The 16,935-nt window shown below is 63.5% G+C and overlaps 1 protein-coding gene across 1 annotated transcript in view; it reads right to left on the minus strand.

Moving 5' to 3' along the window:
• The window catches only part of TIAM1 (TIAM Rac1 associated GEF 1), a 228,237-nt gene that overhangs the window by 178,882 nt on the left and 32,420 nt on the right, over nt 1-16,935 (minus strand). The window lies entirely within an intron of this gene.

Here is a 16,935-nt window from a genome sequence, read left to right on the forward strand (position 1 = left end):
GAAGGGAAGGGAGGCAGAAGGGAAACATCCACGCGTGGTTGCTTCTCATGCACCCCCTGCTGGGGGCCTGGCCCCAACCCAGGCCTGTGCCCTGCCTGGGAGTCGAACTGGAGACCCTTCGGGACGCAGGCCGGCGCTCAGTCCACTGAGCCGCCGCACCGGCCAGGGCACAACGGCAAGGTTTAAGGCCGGTACTGTTAAAAACTCGCCCTGATGCCCACAGTAAAGGTACGCGGGCCTTTATTCACGGCCACTGCGACAGAGATGGGCTCCCGGCGAGCAGAGCAGACAGCGGGGTCCACAGCAACCGGCCGAGCGAGGGGCCGTGGGTGGAAAATCGCTGAAACGAAACGTCAAGGGAGGGGTCTTGCCAAACCAGCAGACGACGGGCTTCCTGCTGAAGGCAGCGCTGGCACCCGACACCACGGGCAGGGCCTCTCCTACACCGACTCGCGGGATTCCCGCTAAAACTGGGCGGGGCGCGCGGAAGACCGCGCGGGGTCCGCAGTCCAGTCTGGCGGGTAAGTGGGCTCCGCGCGCGGCTGGCGGCAGCGGAAGGGGAGGTCTTCGTCCGTCTGGACCCTCCCCCCCCCTCGCAGGCTGCTGACCCGCGCAGGGGGCGGCCCCGGCGGGGGCGGCGGGACAGACGGGAGCAGCCCCGGCCTCCGGGGCCAAGCTGCCTCCCGGTGGTCGCCGCGTGGGGCGCTTTCCGGGGTCTCGGTGGCATCCCCCCGTACCACTTCCGTTCTGAAAAGCCTGGAAGTGCCCATTTCTCCACACCAAGCGCTCCTGCGGGGAGGGAACGGCACTTCTGAGTGTTCCTACACAATCCCTGTGCTACTGAGGCAGGTTGGGAATGAGACCTTTCCAATCGGCCTCCTGGTGGTGGGCAAGCAAGTAAATGAGAAAAAACTAAAAGACTGGATTCAAAAGCAGCTGAAAAGCAGGAGGCTTCCGATCACTAACGGGATCACCAGCGCCCACAGCACAAGCTGAGCCCATTGAAGACGCCCGGTCGGCCCGGTGCGAGGACGCGGAGCCGCGCCCCCACGCACCGCAGGCGCCACCTACTGGGCAAGTTATTTCAGAATCTAGGCCCGTGTGCGTGGGGGGTGCGGGGGTGCCTGTGTGGGGCGCGCGGGGTGTTCTCGCGTTGCCCCTCAGGTCGCTTCCCATCTCTTCCGCGGCGTCGGACCCCCAGGCCTACGCCAACCAGGCTGCCTCGCCCTCTGGCCCCTTGGAGGCGCCAGGAGGCCCGGGTAGAAACCAGGAGACCAGGAGGAGGCGACGCAGGAGGAGCATGGACCCCCAGCTTGCTCGCCGCGGGGTCGCGTGGGGTCTCTCCACCACAAGCCGCAGTGTCACTCAGCCGCCCTCCCCTTCCACCGCCGTGCCAGGGGTCAGGGTTCCTCGGATGAGTGTCGAAACCCAACAGGGGACGTCAGGCTCTAGGAGGCGGGGCCTCGGGGAGGGATCCTTAGGTCGTGGGGGCGGAGCCCCCGTGAATGGGGTTAGTGTCCCTATGAAAAGGACCCCAGAGGCCCCCTCGCCCTTCCGCCATGGGAGGCCCTGCGAGAAGACGGCAGCTGTGACCCAGGAAGTGACCTCGCCATCACCAAGCCTGCCGGCACCTTGACCTTGCACTTGCAGCCTCCAGCGCTGTCGTTCAGTCACCCCGTGCGCGGTGCTCTGTCCTCTGGACCGGACAGCTAAGCGGGAGGGGCTTCCCCAGTGGCCAGGGGCTCCCCCGCGTGGCCGCAGTGGCCCTCTGCCCCTGCGCTTCGCAACCCTGCAACACAGCCTCATGTGTTTCCTCCGTCACCTCCTTGTGTGCCGTTAACCTTCCCCAGACCTCTGCAGGCGACGAGGCAGAGAGAAGGGGGCAGAGAGTCAAAGATCCCATTGTGCACACTGGCCCTCCGCTGAGAGGGGCAAGAAGAAAAGAAAGCCCAGTTTCCGAGCAAAGCTTCGTGGCACGTGTGCGCGGAGAGATGCCCAAGGAGGCTCTGAGTGCACGGGTTCCGATGAAAATCCACAATTTCCATACAGGGTTTTGTACATCTGAGCGTTTTTGTGACAAAAGGAATCCAGAAAGAAAAAGGTCAGAAATTTAATTGTATTCTCAGAGGCTGACCCAAAACACAGCGCCGAGTCAGCGCTGCCCGCCCAGGAGAAGGGCGCCCAAGCAGACGCGAGCGGGACCGCAGCGTGCGCCGCTCATGCTCACGGGGGAGGGCCGGGCCCTCGCCCCCCACCCCTACCCCCACCCCGGGAGGCAGCTGGGAGTGAGCTGCTGCCAATCACTCCAGCCCCTAACTCGGTCAAGTGGCCTCTCAGAGGCTCGTCCGCCCAGCAGGTGCGCGGAGGCACAAGCAACAGCAGCAGCAGTTCCGGGGCTGGAAAAGCTCACCCTATTCTGGAAGCTCCAGCTGCTGCAGCAGGGAGTGGGGGCAACAGCCTCAAAGTGGGGAGGCTCAGGAAGCAGCAGGCCAGCGGGCTGAGCCTGCAGGAAACGCCCAGAGGCAGCCAAGGGCGCCCCATTCTGGAGCCGGGTAGCCCCACCGGGAAGCCAGCCCCGACTCACGGACACGTGGCTGGAGCCTGGATCGGCCCCTCACGGGCTGTGTGGCCGAGGTCCCGTGGCTCACCCTGCCTGGCTGGTTCCCCTCCCAGGCTGTCGTGGGTAGGCAAGAGACGGCCCCCCAGATGCAGTGGGCGCTCTGCCCCCTCGGGGCCTTCTCCACCCCCTCACGCCAGGCGCCCTCGCGCTGCCCAGAGGGCAGTACGGCCCAGGGCCCCAGACGGCGCGGCGGGCCCTCGGCGCGTGCCAGGTCGTGCCGCTCTGCAGGCTCCCAGGGCTGGCTCCTTCCAGGATGCCGTTTAGAAGCTGCTGATGACATCACACTGGTTCCCAGGTTCCTTCCAGCACATTTTGCCCACGGAGTGATCTGCAGGCCACGTAATAGGCTCAGAGGCCTGGGAAGACGGCATTCAGCAGCGGCACAAGGAAGCCACCCGAGCAGAGAGGCAGCGACAGAAGGGCACCTCACGCAGCTGAAGGCCAACGTGAGACCCAGGAATCATGGCACCTGGTCATCAGGGGCCCCACCGTCCCCAACAGAGTCGGAACAAGCTCCACACACTGGACTGTTTTCCCGCCCTCCCACCTCTCAGCGCCGCTGGGCCAGAGAACACAGAACAACTGTGGGGGGGGGGGGCGGGATGGGGGGGCGCCCTGCGGAGGGTAGGCCCCTCCGTGCGGCTGCTGAGCCAGACTACCCCACTCCCCCGCCCCGCCATCATCCACGTGACCCTGGGCCAGCCCCCAACCCCTCAGTGTCCCACCTGTAGCAGGGGCGGAGAGGAGAGTGGGGCTAAATACACGCGTGCTCCTGAAGCTCCAGGGACAGTGCCCGGCACATGGCAGCGGTCACCGCCGTGCGGCAGCCCCCGCCCTGAGCCGCAGGGAACCCGGCTCAGGGACTCGGGGAAGGAAGGGCCCCTCCGGCTCCCAGCAGCCAAGAGAAGCGGGAAGATGGGAGACAGGCGGGGGGCTTCCAACAGCGGCGCCCCATGCTCGAGCTAGGGGACCGAGACAGCAGCGGGGCGACCGAGCTGACACCCGTGGTCTCTGGGTACATCCTCCTGAGCAGGGCCGGGGCAGCTCCCTCCCAGGGCTGTCGTGAGGTGGTAGGCAGGACAGGAGCCAGTCACCTCTCTGTCTCCGGCCCAGAGTGCAAAGCAGCGGCAAAAGCAAAACCTGGAACCTTGTGGGTCTCAGGGAAGATGGTTGCCCGCCCAGACTGGAGCCCGGGGCACCCAAGACCCCGGCAGCCACGGATGGCGAGCTTTCCCTCCCGACCACACCAGACCTGCAAGCCCGGCGGGCATCTCCCAGCACTGGCACGGCTGCCCCTGTCCGGCTGGGCCCAGGGCGGGGGACGGGGGACGGGGCAGGGCAGGAAGACCCCACCACAAAGGGAAGCAGCCTGGGCTCTGGAAGTCGTCCTCAGCAAAGCCCGACGGAGCCAAGGCTCTGGGGACCACCTAACAGCCACTTCATGAGCTGGAGCTGGATTAGCGACGAGCGCCACCGAAGGGAAGGTCGTTTTTGTGTAAACATATGAGACATAAAGAGTGTAGATAAGCGTCAAATACCACGTCTGAAAAGGTCGCATGCTGCTTGCTTACACAGCTTTTCCCTTCGTCAGACAAATGATAAAACCTCGCGCCTCTGAATATAAATCGCTCTCCATTAAGCCGCCACTGTGGGAGAGCTGCGGCAGAGGAGAGGCGAGCCGAGCATCTGCCCCTGCCCTCCGCCCACCGAGCTCGCGGGGCTGGCGGGCAATTTATTTCTGTTGACCCAACAAAATACACAGGGAAAGGGCCTGATAATCGATTAGCCAAGGATGCTCGACGAGTCTCAAGCATGCAACATGCGCTCCTGGCTTTCCGGACCCGCGCGAACGCCTGCTCACTGGGCCGCGGCCTGTGGGGCCCCCGCCCCGGCACTGGGGCCAACGTCTGGGTGCAGTGCGGATGGGACAGCGCAGCACGGCTTGTCTTGCTGGAGCGGGAGGAAGAGGACACATGGGGGCTTCCTGGGCCATTTGAGGAGGATGTCTGCCTGGGGTTCCTAGTTCCTGAACGATGTGGGGTGTCACTCACTCCGTGTCCTTGTTCTTGGCAAATCACAGATTCACCAACAGAGACCAATGTGTTCAGATAACAAGAACCATAAATATCCAAATCCTTCATGTTCTCTTTCACTTGCCGCGGGGATGAGGTCCGGATGGGCAGCCGAGCGAACGTCAGGCGTCAGGGGCTTCTGCAGGACGGATGGGCGCACAGAGGGCACCGAGAACAAGCAGGGCGCTCCCGGCTGCAGCCAGGCGGCGCCAGCCACAGCTGCAACTCGCGCGTGACCGACTGCGCGGCCCGGTGGCAAGCTGGCGCTTCCTGGCGGCCAGAGCGGGGTGTCGCAGGCCGCTGCGCATTTTTGAACTTGATTGTACATCATTGTTCATCACCGACCCGTTCTCCAACCCTCCCGGGCTGGAACATGTTGCTAGGCAACCAATCTCACTCCAGATACTTTTGGAAAGCAAGTGAGGGAACACCCGAGTGTCGGCTACAGGAACACTAGCCACTGCAGGCAGGTCCCAGCGAGACGAGGCCACACGCCTCCCGGAAGGCTCGTCCGTCTCGTGCTGCGTCCCTTCCCAGGGCGGGCGCTCCTTCCCCGAGTCATCACCGCAACGGCTCTCCCGGGCGGGCTGGGGGGGCTGTCCTTTTGGAAGCTCGATCTGGCAGTCCCTCTAGCTCAGCCTAACAACTTAGAAGAGGGTGTCCTGGACTGTGTGACAGGAAGCTTCCCTCCACGGGGGCAACCACGCCGGGCTGCGCACCGACAACACGCCATCGACCTCCTCCACGCAGTTCCGAAAATGCTTTCTGCTCCAGTCCGCTGGGAGCGGCGACCTGCCTCAATCTGCAAGTGCCCGAATGAGGGGTCAACTTTGTTTTTCTATTTCCATCCACTTCAACTCATCTGACTGTTTCATGGACTAGACCCACCCGGTCCCCGCCTTTGCCAGTGTTGGCAGCCACAAGGAATGGGAGTGACTGTATTTTTCCTAGTTTGAGATCAGGGACAGCAGCGGGCATTGTGACAGCAAGGACAGACCCACCAAATGCATGAAATGAGTTCATTTAAGGGGAAAGAGGGGAGTGGGCAGGACCGCAGGCACCGCGGACCATGACACTCCCAGGGAAGTCACTGAAGTCACACGTCCCCGGCCCCGAGCGCCCAGCCAAGGAGCGCTGGGAAATGCCGCGGCCGTGTCCCTTCACGGACCACCGCCGGAGGGTGAGGGTCTCAGGCGAGAGAGAGAGGCCAACTGATGACAATGTAGGCGGCGCACCAAGCAGAGGACTGGCTCGCGGAAGAAGGGTTGGTAAAAATTACTGGGTGGCAAGAGAACTCACAGTGTCGCCTAAGCTTAGATTCCTGGCCTCCCTGCGCAGGACTGAACGCCCTCTGCAATTGCGATTTCCTAGCAACCAGAATAACTCCGTCTAAAATCACTGAGTCGCAACGTACAGAGTAGGCCCACGGAAAGTTTACAGTGGGCAACGGAGAATTGTCGTACAGAGGCAACAGAAACGGCGCGATTGTCTGGTGTCCCCAGGTGAGTCCAATTAAAGTATAACCAGGCTTCCTTCTCGGTCTGGGTTTGCTTTATTACATGCCTGTCATTAAAAAGAAAAAGAATTCAGGCAAAACAGAAACATATGAAGGTGAACATTTTTTTAAAAGATTTTTATTTATTTTTAGAGAGGGGAAGGGAGGGAGAAAGAGGAGAGAAACATCAGAGTGTGGTTGCCTCTCATGCGCCCCCTGCTGGGGGTCTGGCCCACAACCCAGGCCTGTGCCCTGCCTGGGAATCGAACCCGTGACCCTTTGGTTCACAGGCCCACACTCAATCCACTGAGCCACACCAGCCAGGGCTAAAAGGTGAACATTTTCCGCTCAACACATCACTGCCCTCATTTTCACTCTGCAGAGGGAAGCACCAATTTGATTGTATCCTATCGTGGGTCCTGGAGACACATTTTCTCACTCAGCGTTACAGTGTAGAAGCCCGTTTTAAACAGAGTCCTTTGGAGCATTGGACTCACCGGCCCATTTGTCTGCAGTTTCAAAATGAAGTTTCTCAGGACACCAGGGTCACCCTCCGCCCAATGCCGAGGGGGCTCCAGGAAGCAGCTGGCTGGCACCACGAGTGGGTGGCTGCAGTGGGGGTCCCCAAGGAGGGGTGTCCATCACTCACACACGCGCACACACTCACAGAGGCAAATGAAATCCAGGAACATCAGTGACTGAGAAACTGGGTAAACAGCAAGAGCCAATCGCTCCATTAAACCCTGAAGCTCGCTGCTACAACCAGGAGAAGAGCGTTACTTCAATAGGACATGCTAACCGAACCCCCCCCCCCACGGGGAACCGTGAACCAGCAGCCACTGAGGCAGGAGCAACAGAAGCACCTGCAGGAGACAGCACGGCTGTGTGCGCGCGGTCAGGTCCACGCTGCTCCAGCTCGGGAACCACCGAGCCCTACTCGCGTGTGAGTGCTCCTTTTGCGAGGCGGCTGCAGACCTCAGTGCTGAAGCCCAGGGTCCCAACCTCAGTTCCACAAATAGCCTTTGACAGTCCCTCTCTACCCCGGCTGGTGGGGCTCCGTGGATCCGTCAGGGCACAGGCCTGCAGCAGGGGCCAGGCCCCCAGCAGGGGGCGTGCGAGAGGCAACCACGCACTGATGTTTCTCTCCCTCTCTCCCTCTCTCCCTCTCTCCCTCCCTTCCCCTCTAAAAAGTACATAAAATCTTCAAAGGAAAAAAAAAGTCACTTTTTTTCTCCAGCCATCTGTAACATGATTTATTCCTATGATTCTGTTTAGTTAAAACTATGCCTATGAATGGATGGACAGCTGGGCAGATACATGAGCAGGTGACTGATGAATGGGGAGGTGATGGAGAGACGGGCAGGTAATAGATGGAAGGATGGACGAGTGCGTGGGTGATGGACGCATGGACGCACGGATGGATGGATGCGCGGGCGGGTAGGTGATGGAGGGATGGAGGGATGGATGGAGGGATGGAAGGAAGGAAGGATGGGAGGCAGCGGACCGAGTGGAACTGCACGGACTTGTGACCAACTGTTACTTGCTCTGTGGGTCAGTTGACATCATGCTGATACCTTGGAATCAGCCACAGTGGGAATATTTACACTATGAAAATTGACAAACACTACAAATCGGGCCTTTCTGTTCGCCCCACGGGGTCGGTTTCCTGAAAGGAGGAAAGGCGGAGAAGGGGCGGGGTCTCCGGGTGGACGGTCCTCCACAGCACGCTGCCCGTGCGGTCCGCCTGAAACGCCACCACTCAACCTTCCTGAGCGACCGGGACTTCTTGCCCCACACTCAGCTCAAGCGCCCCCTCGGTGGGGGACGCCGACCCCGAGGCCCGCCCGCCCTCAGCACGCTCCACGGCAGGCGCTCTCAGGTGACACCCGCCATCCAGTCTGGCCACCGCCCACGCAGCCCGTCCCGCTCACTGCGAGCGAGCTCAGGGCAGCGACCATGCACTTGGGTCCCAGCCGCGAAGCCGGCCTGGGGCGGGGCCTCCGCCCGTCCCGTAAGACGTGTGGACGTAAAGCAGCGTGCGGACGTAAAGCAGCGTGTGGACGCAAAGCAGCAGGTCGACCAGGAGGCCGAGCGACCAGACGCGAGGAGGACAGGCTCCGCCCCCAGGCTGCGCCGGCCCGTCCTCATGCTCGGCGTCACTGGGCGCCGCGAGATCTCGAGGGCTTGCGCTTTTCAAGCCCACTTCCCCTCAGATGGTGGTTTTCCAACAAATCGGGCAACTCCCTCCGTCACAGAACAGTGCAGTGCGTCACTGACCCACTTCCTTCGCTTTGCGACTCGGTGACATCCCCATGTCGCTGCGAATTGCACGGGAATGCAAGGCGCTACCTGCATTTGCCCTCGGTTGACCCGAGCTGAGTGTGCGGGGGCTCAGCCTCAGCGCCCGCTGCCGGGTCCACGCGGGGCTGATCAGCAAACAGCTTCGGCCTCCTCGCCCTTGGCTCTCCGGTCCACGCAATGAAGACGGAGAACCAACGTAACAGACGAGAAGCCCGGTCCCGGGGCAACGGCAGCCTCCCCGGCCCTGCCCAACGGCGGCCCACGGCGCCGCAAAGGAAGCCGCGCATGGCAGCCATCTGGGGAGGAAGGGAAAATGCCGTCGTGCGCTCAGGTGGCCGAGACAAAGCCCCACGGACCGGAGGCTTAAACAACAGGAGGTCACATCTCACAGCTCGGAGGCCAAAGTGCAAGATCAGGTGCCGGCGGGACTGGACGCTGGCGTGGAGTTGGTCACCTTGTCACTGCGTCCTCAGGGGACTCGGGCAGAGAGAGAAGGAGCTCTCTAACTCTCTTGCAGGGACGCCGTCCCATCAGATGAGGGACCCACACTTGAGACCTCATTCAGCCCAAATTCTCTCCTCACAGGCCCTGTCTTCAACGGCAGCCACATCCGGGGTCAGAGCCTCACCGTGTCATTTGCGGGGTACACCGTTCAGTTATGGCTACTGAGCCCTTGCTGGGTCCCAGAGCCTGCTGGAGGAAGGACAGCAGACCCCCTGTTCTGGGTTGGACTCCACCCACCCCGGTTCTCCTGTCAGACTCCTGGCCCCCAGCAGCTCAGAACCTGCTCTGACTTGGAAACAGGTCATGGCGGATGCTGCCCGACCCCGACCAAGGGCCTGGCCAGCAGGGCCGCCAACCGGAGCCATGAGCTCCTCGGGGGCACCCACTGCTGATCCCAGGTCTCAAGCAGACATTGTGCCATCACACAAGCCCACAGACCGACCTTCGGTCCCCTGGGATGTCCCTGCACCAGGAAGTCAAGAGAGGCCTTCCTACTGGGTCCCTGGGCGGGGCTGTGTCGTTTCTGTCTGGCGATGACTGTTAGTGCGGCGGGCGGTCACACACAGGACAGCGGGGCAAGGCCACATGCAGCCGGCATGTGGGGACACACACCCCGGACGGCCCACAGCCCTTCGCTAAGCCAGAACCCGCGCCAGTCGAGGCCACCCGAGTGCTGACAGCGTCCCGGGGCCTCGGCAGTGACCCAGAGGCGAGGGCCGGGCTCGCCGTGAGGTTACGGCAGCAAAGGAAGCCAGGCGGCAAGTCCCCCCGCCAGGCCCTGTGCGCCCATTGTCCGCAGTCATCGCTGTCGAGAGGGCGCACAGCCCTGTCCCACGAGGCCACGGCAACTCGGGGACCACGCGACCCACCGTGCGGAGGGCGGCAGAGGAACGACCCAGGCGTACCCGGCTGCACAGGCCTGGTCGGCGTCACCTCACCGGGCTCCACCGCCAGGCCCTTAGGCCACGTTTAGGAAGGAGGAGCCGCCACCAACACCTGGATGTCAGGAGGACAGAGCCCGGAGGCCCGCGCCAGGCCACTATGGACCCGCCACCCCAGGGCGCACGCGGGGCTCCAGCACGAGCCTCAGCCGGAGTCCGCGTGTCAGCAGCAGCCTGGGTCTTGGGCCAGGGAGCCGAGCCGGCTTCCTGCGGTCTCGGGGCGGAGTCAGCTGCGCCGGCGGAGGCTGCGAAGTGCTCCTTCTGGTGACAGCTTTGTTTTCAAACACATGCCCCCGCTGCCACATGGCGAGACTCCCGGCTCGCATGGCGGGTGTCCAGGAGCAGGGGCGGCCGCCCCATGAGAGCCTCTCCGCTCCCCGCGGACGCATAGAGGGCCCAGGGCACCCGCTCTCCGGCCGCCTGGGCGCCAAGGCTGCGGCCGCCAGCCTCGGGCACCGCGGGCTCGGGACCGTGACCGCAGCGAAGCCCCTCGGGCCCTCTCGCTGTCGCAGGCCGACCTGCCAGCCCTGCAGTGGGAACTGCATCGCAGGCGCGGCGCGGCGTGCAGAGAGCTCAGCGCTCCCGGCACAGCCCGGGGCCCAACGTCTTCGGGATCGGGGGAAGGAGGATGAATTTGACCCCCCAGGAAAGTGTGCTCTAAGCAGGAAGAGAGGGGCAAGCACTCACACATGGACGTGAGGCGCACCATCGACAGCTAACAAGGCATAAACCAGGAGAGGACTTGAAAAGGGGGGGGTCTCATTACGCTGAGAACTGTAAGAAAGGCCTGGTGCGAGCTGTCACTGGAAACGGGTCGTTGCGGACGGAGGAGGAGGCGCGCGGGCCTTCTCGGATCGCGGGCAGTGCTCGAGCAAAGGCAGAGACAGGACACTCCGGGTGCCCCGGGGACAGCGCTGGTCAAAGAACCCGAGAGACCTGGAGGGACGCGATGCCGGGCTGAGGCGCCCGCCTTGGACGGACGAGAACAGCGTGTCAGGCAGAGCGGCTCGCAGGGGACCCGGCGGGGATGAGCTGTAGAGAGACGGCCGGGCAGCGGCACACGCGTCCGCAGCCGGGAAGGGGCGGGGGCCGGGCACACCCGCTGGGGACAGAGCCCGGGGCGCACCACAGGCGCCACATTCCGCGGCGTTCGACTCCTTGTGGGGAGGGAGGGGGTCTGCTGTCTCCCAGCGCTTCGGCAGGCCCCGGAAGCACATCAGCCACTAAAGCCTGGGACAAAGAGTCCCTCGGACATGCCGGCCGCCCCCGTCTTCCTGCCCCCGTGATTCGTCCAAGAAGCAGAGCGGGGAAACCCCAGGGGTCAGGAAGAACCCCCTTCCCGTTCATGGTGAAGAACGTCTTGCCCCTCTCCGCCTCGGAGCGAACGCGAGAAAGGACAGCGCAGCCAGCACCTGCGGCCGGGCCGGGCGGGCGGGGCGGCCGGCCCGAGGGGCCACGCCACAGCCGGGTGTGAAGGGCACGCACGTTCCCTCTGCTGTCCCGCAGCAGCAGAGACCACAGGACCGGCCCTGAAGGGGAGCACGCATGCGGGCCCACGGGACAAGCGGCAGAGGGGACGTGGAGACAAGCGCAGTTGGGGTAACGTGGGAGGGGACGGCCCTGCTCACAGGACAACGCACGGAAGCACTCGCACGGCAAAGGGACACGCGGCCGCCACCGTCCTCGCAAATGGATCGGGAGAAGCCCCGTGCGCTGCAGGTGCCTGCGAGGGTAAAGGCGCGAGTGTGCGGCGCCCGTGAGACAGCGACAGAGCAAGCGGGGAAATGCGGACACTGGTGAGCCGGGTGACGGGGGCACGGAAGTTTCTGACTCCAGCAGCTTTTCTCTACGTTGAAAATGATATCAAAGAAAATCGTGACAAAAAGGAGGGAGCTATTTATAAGCGCTCTTAAATCTGCTGTTGAGTGAAAAAAGATGCAAACAGCATGTACAGGATGCGTAAGAAGAAAAAAGGGGGAGACAGATACTCAGACCTGTGGACGCACGTGCACCGCGTCTTCCTTTGTAGGAAACGCGTCTGTAGTGACACCTACAGCCTGGACCCTTCAGGGCTGCCCTGGAGGGGGATGGGGTGGCTGGGGGACAGGGTGGGAAACTTCTCGTTATAAACTCTTCCGTGTATGTTGAATTTTGAACCATGGGAAACTTATTACCTATTCAATTACAATAAACAAAATGGAACTACCTTGAAAACCTGTTAAGAGCAGCACAGTCACCGGGACCAGAGAGGCCAGAGGGACACGGGAACCGGGACGAAGCCACCGGGCAGCCTGCGGAGGGGACCAGGGCAGGAGGGCGGGGCCTTCCTGAAGGGCATCAGCGTCCTCACCACACAGAGCCCCGCCCCCGCCCCGCCGGGCTCCCTCGCCCTCCCACCGTGTGAGGACCCCCGTGCTGGCGCCCCCTCCCGCCCCCAGCCCCCACACCGCGGGAACACATCGTCCTGTCTTTAAGCCGCCCAGTCATCACAGCAAACGCACAGAGAACCTTCTACTCCACCAGCACACAACAGGCATCCTCGCCAGAACTTGCGAAGTCGACAGAGTGGTTTTTACCAGAAGCAAAGACACTAACTGGACACATGGGTTCGGCCAGCAGGCTGCGCAGGCACCAGCCCGCGGATGAAATGCCGTGGGACTGAGGCGCCAGGGGGCGCGCGGTGGGCCCAGGGCACGGCTTCCATTCCGCCCTCCCCCGTTCCGCTGCCGCCCCAGCGCTTCCGGGGCTCGGGGGAAGTTTCTAGACCAAGGAACCAACTACAGAACCAATGACTCACCAGTGCTCGTTCTAACAAGGTCGCCAAACCAGTCCGCCAGGTGACATACCTTAGAGAACAGTGAAGGGAGAAATACCAGCCCGCACACCACAGCGGAGGGAGCAGCCCGCGAAGCAGCCCGGGGTGCTGCTCCCACCCCGCCCCCGCCCCTCCTGCCCCCTCCATCTCCTCCCACCCCGTCCACCCCCTACACCCCCTCTACCCCCACCTGCCCCCCACCTGGGATCTGGGGCAGCAACTCAAGAGGAAGACAGACAAACCAAGGATGAGGTTCAACTAGAGAAACCAGGACACCAGGATGCTGAGCTCATGTGTCAGGGGAGCAGGGTTTCTGGTCCAGTCAGGACGCCGCCTAAGCTGGTTTCCGCCGGGTCAGCTGCCTGTGGTCTCTTGGCTGAGCCTGGAGGGCACACGTGTATGCACTTCAGGGCCCCTTCGGGCGCAGCTCAGAGTTGGTCCCAGACTGCGAATCCGATGGGGCAGTGGCGGGGGGGTCGGGGGGGCCGGGGGGACACCCCGGCTCTGGCTGCCGCCCGCTCCTGGGAGCAGGGCAGAGGCAGTTCAGGAGAGGCCATCCATCCAGCAGGGGACGCTCGCACTCCAACCTCTCCCTCGGGCGGGGATGGTGAGCCTCCCCGGGCAGGAGCCCACTCAAAATGGGAGAGAGAAAGTGCAGGAGGAAAGGGAGCAGAAGGCCCCAGAGAGCCCAGGACGCGGAGTCGGAACCTCCGCAGAGGCAAACACCACTGGGCTCTCTACCTATTTGAAAGACAAGAAAACCGGGCACAGAGACCCAGCCAAAAGCACACAGGCAGCAGACCAGCCTCTGTCCCCGGCAGGGGCACCCTTGGGACGGGGAACCCCTGGGCCGGCCCGCCGCCCAGCACCAGGCCCGCGCACAGCAGGTCTCAGGACAGAACGGAGCTGCGGGGGCCTGCCATGCGCGGTCTAGTCTGGCAGGGGTCAGGTCCCCGTTACATGCACTTGGGGGGGCGGAGGGAGCAATTAAACCAGTTACGTGGAAAAGTCTGATTCTCAACTTGGAAGGACGGGACAGACCCAGGCCCCCTGCCCCCAGGGAGACAGCACGTTCCCCACGCTCCCACCTCCATGTCGGCCCCCAGTTCTGCCAGGCGTGGTTAGTGTGAGGACCCCCAGAGACAGTGGACCCCGGGGTGTGCACCTCCACCGTCACCCCAAAACGCGCTGCACAGGACACCAAGGCTCACTCGGCGTGAAGCACAGGGGAGGTGTCCCGGGACCCGTCTGCAAGGACCTCTGGCTTGGCACGCTCGGCAGCATTTGAAGCTGGGGTGCCCCCCTCTTCCCTGGCCCCGCCCAGGCTCCCATCTCGGAGCCACACGGTGGAGAGGACGTCGCGGGCACAGGACAGGAGCGAGCCTCGCGCGGAGAGCGTACAACTTTGGGGAGCCTGCCCCAGGCCACTCCGTTGGAAGGGCTCATCGGCCCCAAGGTGCTAGAGCTTGGTGTCCCCCCTGCGATCAGACATGCGGGCTGAGCTGTGGCCCCGTCCAACCGCAAAACCCCAAGGATGACTCAACACGCTCCATGCGGTCACCCCTCCTATCCACAGTTCCAGTGACCGCGGTCCGAGGTATTACACGCGAAACTCCAGCACTGACTCTTTCGTAAGGTCTAAGCTGCATGCCATGCTCCGCGGCGTGAGGAGATCTCACACCGTCCCGCTCCCGCCACCCTGGCGGCGTCCAGCGTCACCGCCCCGTCCGTTAGTCACCCAGGAGCCGGCTGGGTTACCAGGGCTCCAGCTGCGTTACCACGGAGCCTGGGGGCACGTCGCCCTTACTGCACCTGGGACGGCCCCCAAGGGCACAGGCAGTGAGGCTGGAGGTGCAGGTGCCCCAAGAGAAGCCGGGAGGGGCTTCCTTTCCGTGTAAAAGTGAAAGTTCCCGACTTGATGGGGAAAAGAAAAGAATCCATGTGGTGATGTCGCTAAGATCTACAGGAACAACAAACCTTCAATCCGGGAAATTATGAAGAAGGAAAAGGAATTCACACCCGTGTAGCTGTTGCATCTCATACTACGCAAAGTTACAGCAGCAGCGCAAGAAAAGCACTTGGCTAGGACGGAAAAGGCGCTGAGGCTGTGGGGGACACGACCGGCCACGTGCCCCGACGGACCGCGCGTGCTGCCCCAGGAAGCGCTGCGCCTGCCGGGGGCGCGGCAGGGACCCCCAGGCAGCGACAGCGGGCGGCTACACAGGTTCACGAGTGACTGGAGAGGCCGCGTCTGCCCGTGAAGACGCCGCCGCCCCACTCCTGGCGGGGCGGGGCTGGGTCCCGTCCGCGGTTGCCGGGCTGCCACTGCCCCATCGGATTCGCAGTCTGGGACCAACTCTGAGCCGTGCCCTAAGGGGACCTCAAACTGTACCCCTTGGAGAAGGGGGCGCCTGTACCCCCAGCGCTCGCTGGAGGAGCGGCTGCCCCGAGGGAGACCGCCAGTGCCCGTCAGCACCCCTGGAAATGGGTAAGAGGCTCGCTGTCTCCCCTCTCGCTCGGCGCGGGCAGCGGCAAAGCACAGCCATTCCATGTGGGCGCACGCGCGCCGCTGGCCAGCCTGCCGTCCGCCCGGACTTGTTAAGGGCGGGCAGGCCCCTCCTCGCACACAGATGCGCTGCGGGGCAGCCGGCAGCCAGGAGCCGGGCCGGGGAGACCAACCGGCCCGCGATTCGGGGCGTCTGCAGCCCAGGAGAGGCCCAACTCCGTCCGCGCAGACACAGGGGCGCCCAGGTCAGGGGACGCAGCAGCCGTGGGCGAAGAAGCGGTCCTTTGGGTAACTCGCTCTCCATGTACTTGCCAAGGGCCGCCCGCCTCTTCGTCACGGAGAAGGTGGCTCTCATGGCTGTGGGCTCCCCGCCTGGCATTCGGAAGCCACCCAAAGAACGACGCCTCATCCTCCAGGCGCGGCAGTGCCGGCTGAGACGCGGAGCCAATGCAGGTGGCTGCGATCCAGGGCCGCCTCTGCTAGTTCCGAGGGCCCGGCCACCCAGAAACTTCCACAGCTGGGCACCTCCACGTCCTGGCTAGTCCAGACCTGGGGCCCGAGGCCAGCTCTCCAGGTGCCCCCGGGCGCAGAGGGCCGGGGCGTCCGCGGGGGCGGGGGGGTGCGGGAGCCCAGTCTGGCTTTTCTATGTTCAGCTCTGAGTCGCACTCTGCTCTTCAGAGGTTAAAATAGCTCACGCGGACATGCATTTGTCATACATGGGGTCCCCCCACGCTGGTAACTGCTCTTCAGTGCGGAAAGGAAACTTTTAGAGAAACGTCGCCCTTCCCCCAAGAGACACGACGGGACAGGAGCGACCCCTCTGAACGACACCAGCCAGTTCCTTTGACAATTGGATGGCTCTGTGGGAGGCCTGCAGAGGAGACCTGAGCACGACCCAAAATGTTAGGATGTGGCCCAAGCCCCTCAGGGCCCTAGGACAGAGGAGGCGCGAGGTGTGGAGGAGACCCACGCGCGACTGGACTGCTGTCCGCCTGCTAGACCCACTCAGACCTGGGCCAGGACCGAGCCGGTCTGAGTCCTCCCACAGCGTGGACAATAAGGCCTCGCCCCCTCCTGGGGGCGGGAGGACTACCGCCCGGCACCCCGCGTCTTGGCCGCTCCTGCAGACCCCGCCAAGCTGTGCGCCGCGCCGCGCGCAGGCCCCTCAGGGAACTCCGGACGGACAGCCGTCAGCCCCGCCCCCCCCCCCCCCCCGCCCCCCGCGCCCCATCTGGTCACTAGCGGAAGGGCGAGAGCCGGCGCAGCGCCCACAGTGCACAGCCGCGGGCGAGCCGGGCTCCGCCATCGCTCAGCGCCGACTCCTGGGCGGCCTCAGGCCACACACGCCACCAGCCCCTCCAGGCCCTGGCCCACAGAACGGGGAGCGCGAACCGGCCCCGCAGAGCTGGCGGGGGGACCCAACGGTGCGATTCCTGCGAAAAGCTGAGCCACGCGCCGGAGGCACTGCCACCAGCCTGAACCACCACAGTACAAGCAGCGTCACTGTTCAAAGAAGGACAAAGCGTCACGGCAACTGTAACCCTAGAAGACCTGGCCACTCACCAGGAGCAAAGAGGGACCAAGGAAAAAAGGAAATGTGATTTTTCTTTAGCTGAACTAATGGTGCCATTGAGAACACCAGACATGCTCTTTTTTCTTTAAGATTTTATTTATTTATTTT

Source organism: Pteronotus mesoamericanus, unplaced genomic scaffold (genome assembly GCF_021234165.1).
Source record: "Pteronotus mesoamericanus isolate MK-2021 breed Mesoamerican mustached bat unplaced genomic scaffold, CSHL_Meso_final contig_116, whole genome shotgun sequence".
Taxonomy (NCBI): domain Eukaryota; kingdom Metazoa; phylum Chordata; class Mammalia; order Chiroptera; family Mormoopidae; genus Pteronotus; species Pteronotus mesoamericanus.